Below are 13,789 nucleotides of genomic sequence, written 5' to 3'. Positions count from 1 at the left end.
CGTGTAAGAGTATTTACAATTAGATCTGTCTCGTGTTAGAGTATTTACAATTATATCTGTCTCGTGGTAGAGTATTTACAATTATCTCTGTCTCGTGTGAGAGTATTTACAATTATATCTGTCTCATGTAAGAGTATTTACAATTATATCTGTCTCGTGTTAGAGTATTTACAATTAGATCTGTCTCGTGTTAGAGTATTTACAATTATATCTGTCTCGTGTTAGAGTATTTACAATCAGATCTGTCTCGTGTTAGAGTATTTACAATTAGAACTATCTCCAATACTACATTTAGATAATGTAGATAATTTTTAACCTTTCATTGCAGAAGCTGATACGACATCACTTTGTTGATAGGTGAAGCTTATTGTATGAAACACAGTCAAAGGATGGTGTGAAAATTTATTTGTGTCATCTCTGGCTTTTGAAGGCAATAGAGCGTGACTAGGAATGCCACTATATCAGCAACAAACACACTAAGTATGCGTGGTACTAAAAGGTAAAATGCTTGTGTTTAACTCACCGGTATTGATTTTGATTGAGGCTCATAGTTTAATCCTTATCAAAACTGGTGCAAAAAGCAAGCATATTCATTATTCAGTGCGTTTACATGGTAATCATTCTTCACATCTCATGTAACTAATTTATACAGTGTACGTTATTCAATACACGTTGTGACATTCTAGTATTTGTAGCTAAAGCAAGATAAAGTTCGGACTTGTTTCTAAATGTTTCATTTTTTGCGGTCAGTAATTGATTCAATTTAGTTGAGATGTTCTTGAATAAAATTATTTTTTGGAAAAAAACCAGATGTCCGAAAACACACATGCACTCACGTCCAGTTGTGGGTTCGAATCCCATATGGGACAGTTGCCAGGTGCTGAACGTTTGTCGATGTTTTTTCTCGAGTAATTCAATTTTCTCGGCGAGTACTTTAATGACCCTGGCTGTTTAAAGAACGTTTATCTAATAAAATCAATCAATCATCTTTGTGGCTCTGATGAAAACTAAAGGATTTCCTTGTGGAAATAAACTTTATATATTTGCCACTGTCTTTCGAGTAACGTCAAATCATTCTACGTCCCACATGCGTTTATACTGTACCACTTAACCGTAATTCGAGGCAACTCTTACTAACACCCCTGAAAATAGTATACCTTTATACTTCAGTAATAGAGAGTTACCAGTGGTGTAACGTCCTCGAAGCGTCCTTCATTTAACAATAAGATGCACACGATAGTTATTGGTAGCACGCCAGTGGTTTGTATATATATTTATAAAATTAACTGTTTTTAATAAAACGTGTGTACATACTACGGACGGGTCGTCAAATATGTGTACATACTCTTCCCAGCCTACCCCAGGTAACGACACTTTTTACCTGTGAATCAATCATTCAAGTTTAAATAAACATCATTCAATGCACGTTGTGACATTCTATAGTTAATTCTTAGTATACTTTGACTGTCAGGAAGCTTAAAGTAAGATATTACCTTTTATAGGTTCTTATTCTACACGGGTGTATTAAAGACACACGTGAAAACACACTAGATAAACACCTTATACAATACAGTACATAAAAGGCACATGGTTGTGCTGAAATTTCATAAACTTCGATAATCTATGGCAATAGTCATAACTCGAGGTTCCAATTAGGTTTGTAGGCCCTGATGAAAGCTTCAAGATTTCCTTGAGGAAGTAAATGTACCATACAACTGTATATAATCCACAAAGCACTTACAATCCAAGACAACTCTTAATATCTTAACACCCCTCAAATTATTTGCTCTACACTTTACTGTTAAGAGGACCTTAAAATAAATCAGGCATACCAATTATACACCCACGTATGTATACAAAATAGTTCAATTACAAAGTTATAATAAATCCCTTAAATATTTACAATATTTACGTCACCAACTTAGCATCTGTCATTGGTGGTTAGTGTATGTTACCTTTTTATGCCTAAGAGATAGACTTACCAATGGTTTAACGTCCGTGAATCGTCCTTGACGTGACGATAAGATGTCTTGTTGCCCATGTCAGTTTCCTAGTAGCACAACAATCAACCGTATATATTCATGTATAATTGTTGGGTTATTTACGTGTGTATACTTAAACCGGATCGTCAAGACTCTGTGTAAATAATCTTCATAGTATACCCCAGGTAACCACATATTTTGCTTGTGGATAAATCAAACCGTACAACGTAGCCTTTTAAAAAAGTTTATCTATAAATAGTCACATGTTTCACTCCAATAATCATCGCTGCCATGAGTAAACTATTTCAATATATATTTTTAATGTGCTGGTTTGATCGTCCCTATTGAAAAAGAGGTGTATCAGTTCACTGGAAAAAACCTTTCCAACTTATTCGTGTGATACGTAAATCCGGCTACTAGATTCGAGCTCCCCAAATGTTGATAGTTTTCCTATTGAAGTAGCAAAAACAGTTACGCACATTTAGTTTTGATCAGTCCCGTCTCTCGGGAAAGACTATTGAAACTTAAATAATTAAAGAAAGAACTTTTCTCAATCCGATTGAATTTCTTGCCCTTATTCTCACTATGTTTCATAGAAGATCAACTTCTGGAGAACTGTTGGATTGGTAACTCTAAGATATTGTTTCCAGAATCTTGTAAGTAAATTCTAGGTGACAAGATGTATTTTAGAGCTTGCAGATTCTTTTCTTGTGCATGAAGTAATATTGTCCATAAAAACCAGCAAAGCTATATGCCCATGCATCCTGTGAAGAATAATAACGTTTTTAGCTGAAAGAGAATAGGCACTAAGTAGTTTAACTGAAGTCTAAGGGCATTAATGTCAACAGAACGTGTATGGCAAGCCATTTTAAACATTTATTGAAGGAGTAAAGTTTATCTCGTATTTAATCGGACTATATAAGATATCTTACATAATTATATAGCATATCTTATATACATGTATTTATAAGATATCTCATATATATATAAGATATCTTACATGCTATAAAAGATATCTTATATAATACATAAATTATTTAAGATATCTTATATATTATATAAGATATATTATATAGTATATCAGATATCTCATATAGAAATTAAAGAAGATATCTTATTTTCGTATATATCGTGTATAATATATCTTATATAGAATAATATTTCATAGCATTTAAAACAGGAACTAATTTCTCCCTCGAGCATCATTCGGAGCACTTCGGTGCACATTTAAGAATAGTTCGAAATGACGCGGATGGCGCTGAAGTGGAGAATCTAGCGGTGTTTTGTTGCATTCATTCAACGATATATTGAAAACGCAGAAGCAGTTATTTCGGTTACTCTAGTTGTCGGATCGGACATATCGACAATAGATATAATGGCGGCCAATCTACATGCATACTTTTGTCTCGTTCAACCAATCGCTTGATACTGGCAAAGCATGCGAAACCTGGTGACTGGTTGAACGAGTAGAAGAAGTAGATATTCATAGGATATTTCGGGTAGGCAAACTTAATTTTTGGGCTTTGTTGAAATCTAGTTCCTATGTTAGATATCTTATATAGCAACGACATTTCAATTTTATGAGATTTTTCAATGGATCATATATAAAATATTTTATATAATATATAAGATATCTTCAAGTGACCTGTAATGAGATGTTGTCAGATCCTCTATGAAGCGAAGTAATAATAAGAATGTATCGTGATCAAAATGTGGACTATTAAAAAGGTACAAGTGGGGATGAAAACAAAACAATAGAAGAAATAATTTATGATCTAGAATCAGCGGTAACGTACTTTTTTCCGCTGGTTAGCGTATGCACTGTAACTGTTTCCTTTCCTATCCAAGCATGGCACTGGTGTGAGGAGAAAACATTACCCCAGTAATTTTCCAGATATATCGTTCAGTTAAGTCTAATCTCATTTGATATTCTTCAATGAAACGGGTAAAAGTTTACAATTTGCTTTCGACATATAGTTACCATTTGGCCTTTCAGGAAACAAAAGGAATGATTCATACCCCTGAGTTTTTTTGTTTTCTGTCCAATTTATTGCCGAGAGTAATTCTTAACTCCTAATGACATCCATTCGCACAATGTTTTCGAGTGACCTTCTAAAATTGTGATGAATATTGTCATATTATCTCGATTTCAATTATCATTTCAAGCTTTTTATTGGCTTAAATCTCTGTTCTTTCAAAACGTACGAAATGAGGTCGCTTTTTGTAACATCGCATCTATCTGACTGATACACCAGCGTAGTTATATATAAAAAATAGAGTGTACCCTCATCATATCATAAACTGCTTTGCATATACCCTTATGTTGAGTTGTAACTCCATCACATCAAACTCTATTTCTGATACTCCTGAAATATATCATTCTGGGTTGTGTTTACACATGACGAGATATATCAGGAGAATACTTTACAGAGCATAAATTGTACGAGGGTCATAAACAAAGACGCATCGCGGTAGTACATTAAACTTCAATAAGATTTACTTCCTTTCAGTGGAAAGTCATGGCACGTTACGGATAACTTGTGTCTGTAATTTTGACGTCGATAACGTTTACATTGGTGTCTTTATTTTTTTTATCCGTAGGCTAATTTTTTAAGACTGCACCATCAAAGCTGTTCAGTGTGTGTATGCAAATTTTTGTTCGCGGTAGTCTAATTTGTACCCTAAGAAGACTTTTAGAGGCGGAAAGAGAGAAAAAATAATATATGAAATATATTTTGGTAGATTTCTCACAATTATTGTGGGCTATATGTGGGGATAGTCCAATTTATCTATAGATCTATCTTGAGTTTTCTTTACTTTGCAGCCATTTTTCAGATTTATATCATAAAATAAGTTCCTTCGCAGTCATAAGCTCAAATAAGAGGCCCAAGAGGCCTTGACGGTCACCTGAGTGCTGATACAGAAAGAGCATTGCAAAGTTGGTTCAAATCTGTAAAAAAAATATTGACGAATTAGAATAAACTTTTTAGTTGAATCTTTGTATTAGAATTTTTATTTTTTGTTTTTCATTTTGATAGTTAGTGTAAAAATTCCACTTGGCTATGCTAATGTTAAGCAACAAAACCAAAATAGAAGTCAGTCAGTGTCAGTGATTTTATGAATTTAACTTTTTAATCTTTGAAGATTATTTGGTTCCATCAAACCTGTGAATCCAGAAGAAGGTTTTTGAAATTTTTGCCATTTGATCCATTTTTGCCCCGCCCCTCTGGTCCCTGGAGGTCAGCCAGGACCAATATGGATATGGTGTTAAAATGCTATTTCAGGCTAATAATTCTAACCCAGTTTGACTCAAATCCTATTAAAACTAAGCAAATAATGTTCATTAATGTGTTTTTCCTATATAAACTATAGTATATTTGACTTCCTCCCCAGAGGGAAATCTGAGATCACAGGGCCATGAAATTCACACACTTTGTTAAGAGCCTTAAGACCTTTCAATCTATGAAAAGTATTTGGTTCCATCGAATCTGTAAATTCAGAAGAAAGATTTTTGAAAAGTTAGCCAACTTGACCCCTTTTGGCCCCGCCCCTCTGGCCCCTGGGGGTCAGCCAGGACCAATATGGATATGATATTAAAATGCTTTCTCAGGCTAATAATTCTAACCCAGTTGACTAATTTCCTTTGAAAACAAAGCAAATAATGTTCATCAATTTGTTTTTCCTATATAAACTATAGAAAATTTGACCGCTCCCCAGGGGAAAATTTGAGATCCCAGGGCCACGAAATTCACAATTTTTTTAAAAGGGCCTTAAGACCTTCCAATCTATGAAGAGTGGTATCTGGTTCCTTTAAATCTGTGAATTCAGAAGAAGGTTTTTGAAGTTTTAGCCTATTAGACCCTTTCGGCCCGGCCCCTAAGGCCTCTGGGAGTCGTCCAGGAACGATATATTTACGACGATGAAAATGCTATCTCAGGCTAAAATTTTTAACCCAGTTTGACCATTTTTCCTATATAAACTATAGTAAATTTGATCCCCTTTCCAGGGGGACACATGAAAGTCCAGGGTCATATAATTCACAATTTTTGTAAAGGACCTTAAGACCTTTCCATTCGTAAAAAGTATTTGATTCTACCAGTTCCAGAATTTCACAAGAAGACTTTTGAAGTCTTAGCCTATTTGACCCCTTTTGGCCCCGCCTCTAAGGTCCCTGGGGGTCAATCATGGGAAATTTGTTAATATGACTCAATGGCCATCTTATAGGGATAATTTTAACACCATTTGAATTATTTTCTATTATAAATGACCAAATAATGCTCCAAAATATGTTTTCACATATAAACTAAAGTTAACTTAACCACCTCCCCAGGGGGAAACCTGAGACCCCAGGGTCATATAAATCACAATTTTAGTAAAATACCTTAACGTAGACCGTCCCTTCTGTGACGTCATACGCTTTCATCTATGAAAAAATTTTGATTCTACCAGTTCCAGAATTTCAGAAGATTTTGGAAGTTTTAGCCTATTTGACCCCTTTTGGCCCCGCCCCTAAGTTCCCTGGGGGTAAATCATTGTAAATTTGTTAATAGGATTCAATGGCCATCTCATAGAGATAATTTCAACATTATTTGACTAATTTTCTATTATGAATGACCAAATAATGCTCCAAAATGTGTTTTAAATATATAAACTATAGTAAACTTAACCCCCTCCCCAGGGGGAAACCTGAGACCCAAGGGTCATATAATTCACAATTTTTGTAAAGGACCCTAAGACCATTCCATCTATGAAAAGTATTTGATTCTACCAATTCCAGGTTTTTAGACAAAGACTTTTGAAGATTTAGCCTATTTGACCCCTTTTGGCCCCGCCCCTTAGGTCCCAATGGCCATCTCATAGGGATAATTTTAACAACATTTGACTAATTTTCTATTATAAATGACCAAATAATGCTCCAAAATATGTTTTCACTATATAAACTTTAGCAAACTGAGACCCCATGGTAATATAATTCGCAATTTTCGTAGAGGGCCTTGAGACCTTTCTATCTGTGAAGAGTATTTGATTCTACCACATCTGTGAGTGGAGAAGAATATTTTTAAAATTTTAGTTAACTTTACCCTTTTTGGTCCCTCCCACAGCCCCCAGTGGGTAGGGGATAATATAATTCACATCTTTGATTGGCCTTATGCCTTAGAAGGTTTGTGCAAAATTTCATTGAAATGGCTTCAGCGGTTTTTGAGAAGAAGTCGAAAATGTAAATTGTTTAGAAACACACGACGGACGACGCACGACGACGGACAAAAGGCGATTAGAATAGAAGTCTCAGGTGACATATAACATGTTTTATAAAATTTTACCAATAAATACATTTTTTCAATAAGTGATGATACACGTATTGGAATATGAGTTGCCTTAAATGATATGACTTTTCAAATGATATTCTCTAAGATTAAATCTTCTAAAAAAGTAGTAAAACATTCCTCAACTGTCATCAAAACTTACATAGGTACATTAAGAAAACAAATGCTCATATGTTTTAATTATTACAACGAGAAGAATCTACAATCTGAATCTTATGTAACAGGATTCCTTATGTATTAATCTATAATAACACCATCTAAAGCTCATATCATTCGTTACATTAACAGGTAACATAAATACTTGTTACCACCAATCTTCATTTTATCTTGTACCATATCGTTTAACCATTTTAGTACTGCTTTAGACTTCTTGAAGGAGCTTGATACAACAATGTTATAAAATATTGTATATATTATTGGTAATAGAATAATATCAAGGGTTCATGGCCTTTCCACAGGCAAAGTAAGCCTTCCTTAATTCTGTAAATTGTGGCCAACTCTTCATGATCAGGTCTACATCTATTGGGACCACAGAATCAAACCAAAATAGATTTTTGGAAATGACCCTGTGGCTCAAGATTTCATAGAGAGGTGAATGTTTCGGAGCGCGCTGATTGGGTATTCAGGTCGCATCAGTGTCAAATGTTAATGGTTGGGCAATAAATGTAGATGGAAAAAATGTAATGATATTTTAAAATTCTGTTAAGTTTGTTTCCGACACGGGGTTGTAATCAATATAGGAAATTTATAAAAATTATGGTCCTTTTGTGATGTGGAATTCAACAAAGAATGGCCCCTCCCCCCCCCCCAGGGCCCCTTTATGAAAATTACACACACACACATTAACGTTTAGCAAGATGTTAGATTTTTTTTTATTTAAACGTATGTGAGATGACCTTCTTCAAAATTAGTGACGGGTGACTAGACTTGAAAATTCCATTTAACATGGACAGTGGCAAGCGTTAACATTGCCGTCTATGGGTAATTTGGTTCTGCGATCTCTTTAATACCTCCAAACGTACATGTAGAGAAGGGTGGTTGAACAGGTAGTTCTTACAAAATTCTTGATATGAATACAGTTCACAAGTAGCATAGTGAATTGCCCTGCAAGGCAGAGTTAAGAGTTACCAGTCTCCCAAGACACGAATCACGTCAAACACGTGACACACAATTATACATGGGAAGTCGTCCTCATACGACATTTGCTGTTAATAGAACGTTAATTGAATAAAAAAAATCATACAAGGTGAAAATTTATTAAATTGTGTTTTGGTCAAACGTAATCTAAGTAGCTGCTCCTAAGGTGGTTAGAATTATCTGCTCTTGGCATCGGTTTCTAGCATGGCTGCCTAGCAAGTTCTCGGCGAGGACTTTTTCCCTCCCTCCCATCCCTAAAGATGAATAGGTACGAATTTATGTAGTTCACAAATTGTGAGCATTTATCAAAATAGTTCAGGTTAAAGATATCTTCCCTTGGCACCGGTTTCTAACATGACTGGTTAGCAAGTTCTCAGCGTGGTATTTTTCCCTCCATCCCATGCATAGATAACTATGTAGTTCACATATTGTTAGCATTGGGCAAGGCATTTTCATCGTTATACCGAAATACAATATTTCTTTCATACCTACAGGTGTATTACTGGCTGGTCCAGGGCAATACACTATTGTCGCCTGAGGCTGTATTGCATGGCAACCCAAGCAATAAAACCTCTTGACGTCGCGGCGTCAACAAAATCTCTATTTCCTCGGTAAAATTTAAACATTTTTTTCACAAAGATGCACACAATGAAATTTGTGTTGAAAATCTGACATAATTTTTCATGTATGGAAAATTGACTTCCAGCGTGGATTTCTTCGAATTTGTTTCAAAATGGCGGGATATTATAGTTATAAAATTGCAATAAAACGTCGAGATATGAAAGAAAAATACTCTTTCATAAGTGGATATGAAGGATAGGGATATTCTACCCTCGAGATCACAAAATGTTGCAAAACCCTCGGCAAGTCTCGGGTTTTACTACATTTTATGACCCTCGGGTAGAATATCCCTATCCTTCATATCCACATATGAAAGAGTCTTATAATATTACCGAAAATATTCTGGTAGTATTATTTAAATATTTATCCATGCGAAATGTAAACAATATGCAGAAGCTTTGAGTGTGGGGTAACGTTAGTTTTTCTCTAATTATATCACTATTAATATCAGGTTGTATTATATACTTTTTAGTGGTTTTGTGGATTAGTAAGTATATTTTATTTCATTGCTTGAGTTTCATTACAGCTAGATTCTCATTGTATCATTACTATAAAGATAAAAATGACATTTTAGTTAAATGCATTTGCTTGGGACGACTGGTTGTTAGTATAACTTGACTTGGTGGTGTTGCTTGGTGTCGTCGGCAGCATGCTTCAGTGGTTCTACTATACAAGAAAACATGAAACGCAGTCTCCCAAAACACGCACCGCGCAATTCATACACGCTACACATCGCTTACATGGGAAGCCATCCTTACATGATCCTGGCTGTTAATAGGGCGTAAATGTAATCAAACAAGTAAACAAACTATAAATGTCACTTGGTTAAGACGACGTTCGATGAATATTTTCATCAAAGTTCAACGAAAATATATTCGGTCCATATGGTAATATACAGCGTTGGTAGAATATAAAATAATGACCTCATGGTAATAAATATCATATATCTAGTTTTCTCATAAATGCATTTTTCCTTAAGAATTCCCTTCTGATATATTCCTCCCTTAATATACCCAGAAACTATTTCAGGTAGTATTGTTTCAAACACTTCTTTGGTAATAAAGTTATTATTCATTCATTATATCGGAAAATTGCTAAATCTTTTTTCTGTAGTTTAAAGTTTTCCCAGAATAAGTTAAGAAATATTGTTTTAAAACCATCAGAACCTAGATACGTATTATTTTTCATCTTAGTATCTAAAAGCATTCCAGTTTTAATAGCGTTATTTCCCCTTGAACAGGATTATCTTCAGAATTAGGGTGGAGGATTACTATCAATCATCAAGTTATATTTCCAGATTAACGCCTTCCAATTATGTTTTGATCCAATTTATAGCCAAGTTATTTTGCAAATTTGCATTTTTTGTTTTCTTTTTAGTAAGAAATTATTTACTTATATATTCTCTTGTGTCAATCCAAAGAGACTTACTCCTCATCATTTATCCCCTTTAATTCCTACAGGGCAAATGATATAAGTTCATTCAAAACAGACTTTCATATTCCTTAAATACATATAATGAATGACCACCATTCCCAGCTATAACTTTTTGAAGTACTTGTAATTGATCATGTTAAATCCTTCTCTTTGATTGGAAAATTGTTATCCTAGCTTATTTATCATCAAATTCATTCTACACGTCAGAGTAAAAAATTTGCTGAGGTTTTTAAAATAATATAAATAGATATGCTGGGAATACTTAAAAACAAATGTACAATCTTGGACACTGCCAGTGATTTAAAAACTACTGTTATTCTACCTAAAAATGGAGCCCTGCAGGTAGGGCGATAGAATTGTCCTTACTCACTCTATTGCATGCGCGTAAAATTCGACTAAATTAAGGAATTGTCCTTACTCACTCTATTGCATGCGCGTAAAATTCGACTAAATTAAGGATTTTATTTTTATCTCATCTTCCAAACGTCTCCCTGGACACCGCTTCACTTTTGGTCTCCTGTTGAGAGCTCGCCCTTAATGAGAGGTAGGTTCTTGGTTCTGTTCCATAGCCGAGACACACCAAAGTCTATATAAAGTGGTAGTTTCTGCTCCTGCTTAGCGCTCAGCAAACACGGAGTGGGACGACTGGTTTGCCCGTTGTTAGTATAATGTGACCGGGTGGGGTGTGTTGCTTGGTATCTTTGGCAGCATGCCTCAGTGATATAGCACTATTAAAAAGGCAAGAGTTCTACAATACAAGAATATACAACACGAACATACCACAGTCTCCCAAAACATTCACCTGTACAACACACACGCCACACACCGCTTATCTGGGAGAGCGTCCATACATGACCTGGCTGTTAATAGGAAGTAAATTAATCAAACAAACAAACAAAAAATATACCGCAAACCTAGCAGGGTTGATGTTTGTAAATGTATTGATCGCAGTTTTAGATTTTACATATTTCCTGATTTCTACATATATACCAATTGTACATCCCTCTGTGTAATGCAAGTACGTGTATTATTTTCTTTTATTTCTTTCCTATTTTCTCTCCTATTTTCTGCCTGTATTGTTACAACATCTGTCTTAACTGTACCAGACCAATTTACTCGTATATCCACACCAATTATGAAAGGTTACATGGGAAAAAACTTGTTTAAAAGTTTCATTTTTCTCTCCATCATATTTAGATATTGGGCTGTCGCATTGCCAATAATACCATTATATAATATACAGATTAGTAACACAACGGCCACCATATAGTGTATACTCTGATACCTTCACTTTATCCTCATAAAGGGGTATTCTCTAACATTCCTCTGATAGGCTGTAGTTGTCGAAAATATAGTTTTACTGTTGTTTTTCTCCTAGCATAATTCTAATAATCTAGGAAAGAGAATTAAAGACCCACTACCTTTCCGTCACAAAATTTATAAGTTTCTTAAACACAATAATAACATAAAAAGTTCTAGTCCGTGCACGGCGAGGCGCAATATAATCGGGTCCCGTAACAGATCAACACGGAGCTCCTCCTTCATCAGATAGGACGTTATGAATTTTATTTTCTTTAGCCAATATTAAAAAGTACGGAAATTTACTGACAACAGCAGAACCTAAAATATAGATAATCTAGAAAGATAAAAAAAACCTTTTTGTACAATAGTAAAATCAAAACCAACCATAATCACTAATTCCAGAGTTTTTTTGTGTTTTCTTGCGTGAAGACTAAAATATCCATGCAGGTAGGGCACTCCCAATCGCTGGAAACAATTTTTTTTTTCATATTGGAAATATGTTCTCAACCTTAAAGTTCCTTTTTATTACTGTTTTTTAGATACAAAAAAAAAGATATTCAAAATTCACCAACTAACACCGTTACAATATTAACTTAGCACCCCACAGAAAGACTAACAAAGGGAGAGTGAATGGGAATGAATGAATATGTCCTGAGAGAGTGAGAGAAGAAATAATATTATAGCAAAACTTCTTTATTAGCTGCAGTAAAGTGAGAAAGAGAATGAAAGAGTATAAATTAGGAGAATACAATCTAATGCCAAAATGAAAGTAAAAGAATGAAAAAAATAAAACGACATAAAAAAAGTACGATGATGAAATGGATCCGTGCCAGAGGCACGAAATATAACATAAATAGATAAATATTAGACAAGACATTAACAGCACAATTTAATAAATACTAATTTCACTACATTTAAGATTAAACAACTCTTTGTTTTATTTCATTTACTTAATTTTAGTTATTTTTATATATATTCAAAAATGTTTTTTAACGAGTATTATTTTTAAATGATATGACTATGCTATGTATAAATGGTATTTTAATACATGACGAGCCAATTCTGAGTACAGAAAAAAAGTTCTAGCTAAGGCCTAAGATGATATAACAACACAAAAATCACAAATACCCAGTGTTATCGCTGTTTAGGGTTATGTTAAGTGAAGTATTAGCGGTAAGCTAATAACTGATACGACTATACAAAATTATCAGTCTCGTTTTACATTCCCATTATAGAACGATGACGTATGAAAATTTCACTAAAATCAATAAATGTGAATGTAACTCTGCAGTTTCTTATCTTTGCACCAATAAGGAAACCTGTACTTCTCTTTGATTCAAGTGCAGTTTGTTTTATAATTACAGTGTACCTACGTCTGCTGGTTTTAGTTTCTGATATCGAATGTATATTATATTGAAATTATTTGCAGGCTGAAAATAAATGTGTGGTGACATGAGTGTCATGAAAATTAAATAAAGATTTCTGATAAGTCCATCTGTAACTAATTATCAGATCCCTGTTTAATAGCCAAGAATATATGTGTAATAGGAATAACATTAGTTGAATGAGTTATAATAATAATGGAGGATTTACAGAATGGACATTTTATTAAATCTTGTTAGAAGGTATTTGATTACCTTTGCATGTTCATACATGTATAACAGGATGTTCCAAAATTACTCTGTAGTAAGTTTATTTCTGAAAATCAAATGATAATAACAAGTCAATTGAATTTTAAGCTCAGTGATATAACTTTGGTATGATCTATACTATTTATATTGGTATTTTTGTATTAATTCATTACTGCTAGTTATGTCTAGTTGAAATTGTATTAGTGCCATTTTATACATGTGCTATGTTAGGAGTTTAATGCTATTTCATGTAAATCCCTAGGCATGACAGGTCAGATCGATTTTAGTCATAGCCATGTTAATTACTCTGTATAAGTGTAATGAAATGAGTTACATTGTAATTGTCCGTCGTTGGCCA

The 13,789-nt window shown here is 34.1% G+C and overlaps 1 protein-coding gene across 3 annotated transcripts in view; it reads right to left on the bottom strand.

Annotated features, from left to right (window-relative positions):
- Positions 1-13,789, bottom strand: part of LOC138315649 (uncharacterized) — a 44,391-nt gene that overhangs the window by 5,956 nt on the left and 24,646 nt on the right. Inside the window, exon 1 of one of the 3 annotated variants that reach the window (XM_069256827.1) lies at positions 1,983-2,236. The exons of the other annotated variants lie outside the window; for them this stretch is intronic. The gene's annotated coding sequence lies outside the window, so the exon portion shown is untranslated. Of the gene's footprint in view, positions 1-1,982; positions 2,237-13,789 lie in introns of those variants that run through there. 3 annotated transcript variants of the gene reach the window in all.

The sequence above is a fragment of the Argopecten irradians genome, chromosome 2 (assembly GCF_041381155.1).
Source record: "Argopecten irradians isolate NY chromosome 2, Ai_NY, whole genome shotgun sequence".
Classification (NCBI taxonomy): Eukaryota; Metazoa; Mollusca; class Bivalvia; order Pectinida; family Pectinidae; genus Argopecten; species Argopecten irradians.
The sequence above is the reverse complement of the archived record's forward strand: the minus strand, read 5'-3'. Positions and strand labels throughout refer to the sequence as shown.